Consider the following 7,997-nt stretch of genomic DNA (forward strand, 5'->3'; position numbering starts at 1 on the left):
CAACTTTTAAGAGCTTTCATTGTGATTCAACCATGAAGTTGCCAAATAGCACATTTATGTCCATATATGCGCCTTAGCTAAAGGTTTTATGTAAACAGTATACAGATGGTAAATAAAGATGCATTCTGACCTCTATCTTGTTACAGCATTATCACAGATTTCTGTTCTGAAGTGAAGATTAAACATAATCAAATGCTTTGTAAGTATTCTACAGAAACCTGCTAAAGGTTTCATAAATGTTTATCCACTCAGCCCTTCAGCAAAAAGACTACAACAATTTCCAGCTCAAGCTGTCCCTTGACAGCAAGTGTTGCAGAAGCAGATAAATTTGCATCATCATGTGATCAACGCACCTGGAATAATAATAGTTCCCTAGCTTCCAGGGTTACTGCTGAAATTACAAAATAATGTATGTTAATTGCTATGGACACCTAAAAGCAGTATGTAAATGCTTAAGTTTTTAATCATACAATGACCAATAAATTGCTTTCATGTTATGTATATGTCTAAGACACTTGACCTTCCTTTTTGTCTTGCAATTTCTAACCAAGAGCACTCCTTGACTGTATGCATCATGCTCATGCCAAGCACATGCAGCTGAAGCTCACAGGCAGCTGCTTAGCCTTTCAAGCTCTTCCTCCATCAGCCACAATACCATAGGTGCTTCTTTGAGCTTACATTTAGTAACCAGGAGTTAATACAACTACTTTTAAAAGCTGGTACGCATCTGCTCTGAGCAAGATACAAATCCAAATAATAGACACTTTGCTCCAAGCAAATGTCTTACTTCTCCTTTTAGTAAGAACAATTAAAACCTGTGGAACAAGATAGTACAGAGAGCAAGAATAACTGGCCTCATCTGACTTTGTTTCAATGGAAATTTAATCCTCAAAAGGCATGAGTATATATTCTAAAGTACCTGACTGGATAACTTGCTAAAACTATCACCAAAAACTGTCACTCCAAAAAGATAAATGAGTTCTTATTAAACCGGCTTTTCAAACATCAGGCAACAGCACACCACCTCTGTTAGTCTCTTGCCATAAAAACCCCACCAGAAGTTGCCGTAAGTCAGCTATAACATGACGGCACTCTCCACCGCCACATCAGTAATTATTAATAACTAGAAAGTGTGAGGTAAATAAAATCCCAAAATAAAAAAGCTGATGGAAGTAACTAGTTGGAATGATTTTGCACACAGACCTAAGAATTCAAATCACTTAACTTAATCAGCTATCACCTATCCATTCATTTAGCAGCAAAGCCAAATCAAGGATGGTATCTCTCTACTTTCTCAGGAAGGTAACCCATCAAACTCACCTTCCTAAGAGCACTTCATTTTCCCACCAAACATCAGACCACTTCAAACACACTCACTCACTTCTATGGTTGTCACTGGAAAGCTCTTCCCTATGCTGACAACTTCAGTGAAATGGGGATGATGCATGGGGAGCAGTGAAGCATAATGGCTTTTCAACTGCAACTACAGGATAGTGAGTTCAGCTGAACTGGCCAATTACCTTTAACTAGCATGAATTTGGTTTGTCCACCAACCCTCAACAACTCGACCAGGACCTACACCTACTGGTTCAAGAAAAAAATAGCCTCCCCATAATATTTAGATAATGCAATAGAGAGCTAGATGTTGTTACCGCATTGATGATCAGTAGTAAATGCATGACCTATCTGATATCAGGTTTTTTCGGGGCAATCCATACATGATTGCTCTCACATTTTGGTTGATCTTGAATACGCAGGAATCTGCCTTATACTGAATCAGATCTTTCGTCCATCAGGGTCAGCATTTATCTACTTAGACTGACAGTAGCTCTCCCAGTCTTAGGCAGACCAGCTACCTGATCCCTCGAACTGGAGATGCTGCGGATTGAATCTAGGACCTGTAGCATGCCAAGCAGGTGTTCTACCACTGAGCCCCAGTGCCTTCTGACTGGAACTTATCTAGAAGACACATATGGACATTAAACAATATTGTTGACATTACTGATCCTGTCGTATGGATTATACTGACCAAACAACAGTTTTATTGAATTCACAATTTGACACCAGGGAAAAAATTAACTAAAGTTAAATTAATTTGATTACATTTTATTCTGTCTGGATGTGTATGTTTGTCTATGGGGTGAGGACCGACATGGGGGAGGCTTGCTCCTCCTTCCTATTCTGCAAGCACAGCTCTGCTGAGGAAAGGGTTCCATTTCATCCTATCTTGTCTTACTACAGCTCACTGACCCGTACAGCTGATCCTCTGGACAGATCTCACAAGCCCAGAAATGCTCTTTTCAGTAGTTAGAAGAAGTTGCAGGAATGGAGAAGAATGCAAAAATGTTCTGTGGGCCTTCCATGCTCACAGAGAAGGTTTCTTGTTCCTTAAATGTGGTTTAGGAATCAGAAGTAGGCTGCACGGTACCTGCAGTGCAACATTCTAGTACAACCTTTAAAAGATTAAGGTATCTAATGCAGCATATCTTTAAATGTTCAGACTAGTTCAAACTTCAGACAAAAGGAGGAAAGTATTTTTTTAAATTTCTTTTGTTTTATCAATGTCAGAATTTTAAAACCCTTTTCTTCTTTAACAATATATTATGTCAACCAGCTCTACAAATAAATTTACATATGATGTATACAAGAATTTAAAAGTATTCTATTTCTCCAAATCCATTATATGCCCTCATAGTGTGAAAAATTATGCAATTTGGAACTATACTTCTCCCAGCATTAACCTTTCAACACTGTGTTGTCACAATGTTATTCTCAAATAACTGAGGCCAGAACTCATTATTATACTGTTGTGATACCATCAGTTTTCAGCTAAAAGCCCAAATCACAAAAATGGGATGATAAAAAAATATACCCATTTTCACAGTCTATAGGACATTACTGGAGATCAATACAGGTAAGACTGAGAACTGATTACTTGCGATTTCCATATCTTAATGAATCCAGTACTCATTTGTAACCTAGATAATAGAAAATTATTTCATAAAAATGGCTGGGTAACCCAGAAACCAGTCTTCTGGAATACATTCCAGAGCTTTACCCTCCAAGCAATCATACCCGTTTCATTTTCCATATGTCTATACAGTATAGTTATCACTTAATTCATATGGCCTTTTAAAAAATGGCCATTGTATGTTGCACTGGTGCTTTTGCTAATTGAACCCTCCATAGCAACAGGCATGACTCCTCTTTCAGGGTGATTATAATTAGAATTCAATAAAATGTATGAGTAATTCAAACTAAACCCTTTGATGCACATTACTTTGGCACCATCAGCCTGCCTAAGGTTAAGTCATTGATAGGACTGAGAACAGAACCAAGCAGGTCCAGCCCTACCAATGCCAACTGATACAGGAAATCAGTAGGGAACAGAGGTGAACATAAGTCAAGACCCAAGGGAGCAACCAGATTTGCATAACAGGTACAGCAGTACAGCTCAGGGCTGCTTAACACATGTTACAGATCTTACAGAGATAACCTCCATGTAGGAAAACGCACAAGTTCAGTCACTCCTGAAGCACAACTCAAAAGCTTATGTTAGAATACAAAAAACACATCCCACACAATACAGCCCTAACTGAAAAGTCCTAGACTTTACAGCATAAGCTAAAATTTCTAACCTTCTACTGATGATTTACCAAGTTGAAAACATGTTTCTAGGCTTAGTGTAAGTAAATACAACATGAGCAATGAAAACTAAGTGCGCTGTTGGTACTACCTGAGTCTACTCATTGTCACTTCCTACCTATTCCTTCAACAGTTGTTGACAATTAAAAGTTAGTAGCAAAAGACTTATAAGTTTAAAAGTTCTCAGCAGGTATATGCAAACCCATTTTAAGCACCAATTGGCATTTCCACCAGCAGAAGGGGATACAAATGTTTTGGACTTGTCTGTAAGACATTTTTTTCAGAACTATGCTTCCTTAGCATTGCATTTCTGTTCAATTCTATACACATTTACTCAAAAGTATCACCAAATTCAATAGGGCTTACTACCAATAAGCTTGCACAGACATCTTAGTAGCTATCTGCTAAAGCCCAGTGTCTGTGGGGAACAAGAAGACAGACAATCATTTAGTAGTTGTGTTCAGGCAATAGATTTCCTAGCAATGTATTAGATATTTATTTTAAAATTTCTAACAGATTTCACGTTTTAAATACTGCATTATTATAGCTGTTGATACATGTACTGAGCCTTCAGGGATAGGGTGGATCAAACATCTAGAGTTCAAGGAAAAGGCTCCATGATTATCAACTAAGTGCAACAAGGAACATGCATTCATATCTGAGTCTCAGCTGACTGTGCTGCATGCAAATCACAACTACACTGTGATCAACACCTTGTAGTTACAGCCTCAATTGCTGTAGTTACACTGCATAGCTACACTGTAGTTACATTGCTACACTGTGATCAACACCTTGTAGTTACAGCCTGTGCCACAATTTCAACATTATTACAAAGCCCTTTCTCAGGCTTGTGTGTATGTGTAAGAGATTTGAAGGGAGCCTCCACATTGCTGCCAGAATAAAACCAGGAAGTCCAGATAATCTGATTTTACAGCCGACTGAACCCAGCAGTCAATATTCAAGAGATGAAGCTGCGACTCAGACTTCCAGTATTCCCTAGTATGTGCGACTCTCACAGAGAACCAAGGGACACACGCAGATAGAACGGGCTAAGCCACTCCACAGAGTTAGAAGATTTTCTGCAAGGAAGGGGGTGGGGGAGGCTGCCAGATGGCCTCACCCTCCCTTGGTAGGGGAAGAACGTTCCTCTCCCGAAAGGGTGATTCCCAACTTGTGAAAAGAGTCCTTCCTAAGAGATGACCCAGCCTTGATATTATCTAAAGAAACAGAGAAAATCCAAGACACATGAGGCGGGGCTGACAGGTGGGTCTCAAAGGAAAGGGAAGTCCAAAACGCTACTCTGTAGGAGCCCAAGAGGACAGCGTGGGGTTGTGGTATTAAGCGACGGGGAAACGAAGAGGCAAAGAGAGGTTGTGAGGCGTCTTAGAGCTGAAACTGTGCGGGCAAAAGGCGAGTAAACGATAGTGGCGCAGGTTGATTAGAGATAATTCAGACAGAAGCGGCCTCAGAGTCCATTACACTCTCTCCTTCGCTAGACCCTTACCTGGCCCAGTCTCCACTCCCATAAATCGGGACAGAAAGAGCAAAGCAAATCCTCTTTGCAGAGAGCGGCCAGCCCAGTCCTGTTCAGCAACAGCTGCAAGGGTTCTTTCCGCCGCCTCCCGGCGCTTCCCGAACTACTGCTGTTTCCCGGTGCGCAAGGTCAACAGTTCCACTCCAGAAGGCGAACTTGCCCCACTGCCGTGAAGTCCTCCGCCTCCGCTTCCCAGCTCCTCTCGCAGCGCGAGCCCTCAGTAGTAGCAAGTTGCTGGCGCGCTCTTCCTCCAGACAGAGCGGCTACGCGGCCGACACGACGCACGGCTCGCCGCTCCTAACCGGAACGCAATCCCAATGCCTCTCTGCAACCTGCAGCCTCGCCTCAGCACACCGACCCGGAGTGCACGCCTCTCCTGCTTCCATTGGTCAGCTCCGCCTCGGTTCCTCCTCAAGACCTGCCGTGCCAGGTATGGGCGGAGCTACAACAGAACGAGGAAGGGCTCGGCCAGGAGCGTCGTGCAACAGAATGCTGGATGCTTCCCTGCTCTGCCAGCCACTTAATCCTCCAAGTTTGTAGGAGGGCGTTTTTCGTTTGTTTCCTTTTTGACTTTTATGTAAATCCGTACCAGAAGGCAGCGTTTGTAATCGTGCTCTAGCAAGGCATCTAGTCACTTTTTTGTTTTAAAACAACAGTATGGCAAGGGTTTCCTAGTTGTTTTTCTTCAGTCTTTTTTCCAAAGCGCTTCACTGGGTGTTGGCCTGGCCTAATTCAAAACCAGTTTTTAAAAGCCAATGAAAGATAGACTTCCCTGGGACTCTCGACCACAACACTGGTGGTTTTCTTCTACAGGGTTTGGTCAAATTGCTGTCATTTCTTTCTGTTTGAGGTTTTAGAATTGTTTTCCTGCAGGAGCCAATATGACGACAGACAAAGCATCCAATATTGCTAATAGTGATCACTCCTGTTTAAAATGTATCAAGAGGCAGGAGAATGAGATAGCAAACAACCATACTTCCAGGATAACAGGTCTTTCCTCTAGTAGGAATTTCCAGATTTGTGACCACCCTCAGTTGAAAAGGTGGCAACTGAATGCCCTTAGACTGCAGACCAATTTAACATGGCTTACTTGAGTGGAAGTGTTATTCATTTGAGAAGGGGCTTTTGCACTTCCCTGTTTGGAAAGGAGTCATCTCCTGCCAATACAAACAGACCCTCCAGTTTATTCTTAGACAGGGATGGCTCAGCCATTAGGGTATTTCTAGTCGGTAGTAGCAATATAAAATGGTCCCGTGGCGTCTTAGAGATTAACAAAATTTATTCCAGTATGAGTTGCCATGAATCAGAGCTCACTGAATCAGATGTATGAAAGCCAACATATTTATATTAAAGCCTGCAAACAACAGAATGATGAGGTGAGGGAAGATGTTACAAAGAGAGGCCAGTTTTTAAAAACATCCAATCAAAAGAGTAATGAAGCCACTCAATGTGATTGAAGACCACTACAAACTATGGATAGTTAGACAAAGTAGCATTAACATAAACTTCTGATCTACAAAAGTACAAGATGTACCATAATAAGGAAATCCTGTTCAAGTCACTAGGGTAGTATTTGTTACAGAACTACAGTTCCCGAAATTCTTTGGATCCTTGTGTCATAGTAATTAACGAATTGGTTCAATTGACATTCTATATAATATATTACCCAATTCTATCCAAATTTCCAGGCAGCTCTGACAAATTTTATACTTCCTTCTTGCTGATCATTTGAATGCAGTCACCCTTAAGGAGGCAAAATTTTGCACTTTGGCATGTTTAATAAGCAGTTGGTTTAATATTTTAATAACTTTAGCATTCTTAATGAGGCCATGAATTCCTCGCAGTATGTATTTAGTCTTTTATGCATTGCTTGCTTGTTTGTTATGTTCTGGCTGATTGACAATCACATCAAATAAACTGATTTAATTCTGACAGACTGACTTCACATTTTATGTGCATATCCCTGCATATTGTAATAGCCATAATTTTACATCACCTGTCTCCCATTAGGTTTAAGATGTCTGATGTGATGACGCAGAGTAGTGGTCACTCATACTTCAGTTATCTAAGCAAAATCACTATATTGTGCTTGTCAAAAAGTCACCTCTCATATTATTTTTTTCTCCAAACACACACTAAATGCACTAACAATTGTTCAAAACCTTCAAAAGAAATAAAATCCTAGAATGCAGATCTTTCAGTACTATAAAAGATTAATCTATCAGCCCTAGATTTCTAAGATCTCTATTACAGCAGACAGAGGTTACAGGAGTTCATTGCTCCAAAGCAAAATCTACAAATAAACACCATGTAATTAAGATCAATAAAAACTCCACAAAACAATGTGAAAGCTTCTGAATTTCCCAAAACTCTTTATTAGATTGCTGATGAACCTCTCTTGATGAGCCTTTAAAGGGTCTGTGTATTCCATTTCATAGAATCATAGTATTTTCTTATTTTTGACCTTAGAGAGATTTGATTAACCATTAGCTTATATTATTACAATTATTGTCATTATTCTTGCCTTTTTTCTCCCAGAATTTAGGCCACAGGTACAATCTGCTGGTAGCTCTGCCTAGGACTCACTCAGTTTTGTAGAGTATTCTATTCATGATGCAGGCAAGGAGATTTAAGATTGTAGCCTGAAACATCAATTTGTTTTTGGTTTTTAACATATAGACTGGTTAAGAGTTCTTTAGAACTCAAAAACTTGAACATTTGGGGGATCATTTTAGTAGGCCTTAATAAAAATTATTACATGACAACTGATAATTAAAGCAACTCCAATACAATGCTAAAACATTAACCTCACATACAG

At 40.2% G+C, this 7,997-nt stretch overlaps 1 protein-coding gene across 2 annotated transcripts in view; it reads right to left on the reverse strand.

Moving 5' to 3' along the window:
- The window catches only part of RASSF7 (Ras association domain family member 7), an 80,477-nt gene extending 74,977 nt beyond the window's left edge, over positions 1-5,500 (reverse strand). For both annotated transcript variants that reach the window (XM_054971688.1, XM_054971687.1), the window contains exon 1: positions 5,150-5,500. The gene's annotated coding sequence lies outside the window, so the exon portion shown is untranslated. The remainder of the gene's footprint in view (positions 1-5,149) is intronic.
- Positions 5,501-7,997: the final 2,497 nt, after the last annotated feature.

Source organism: Eublepharis macularius, chromosome 2 (assembly GCF_028583425.1).
Source record: "Eublepharis macularius isolate TG4126 chromosome 2, MPM_Emac_v1.0, whole genome shotgun sequence".
Lineage (NCBI taxonomy): Eukaryota > Metazoa > Chordata > Lepidosauria > Squamata > Eublepharidae > Eublepharis > Eublepharis macularius.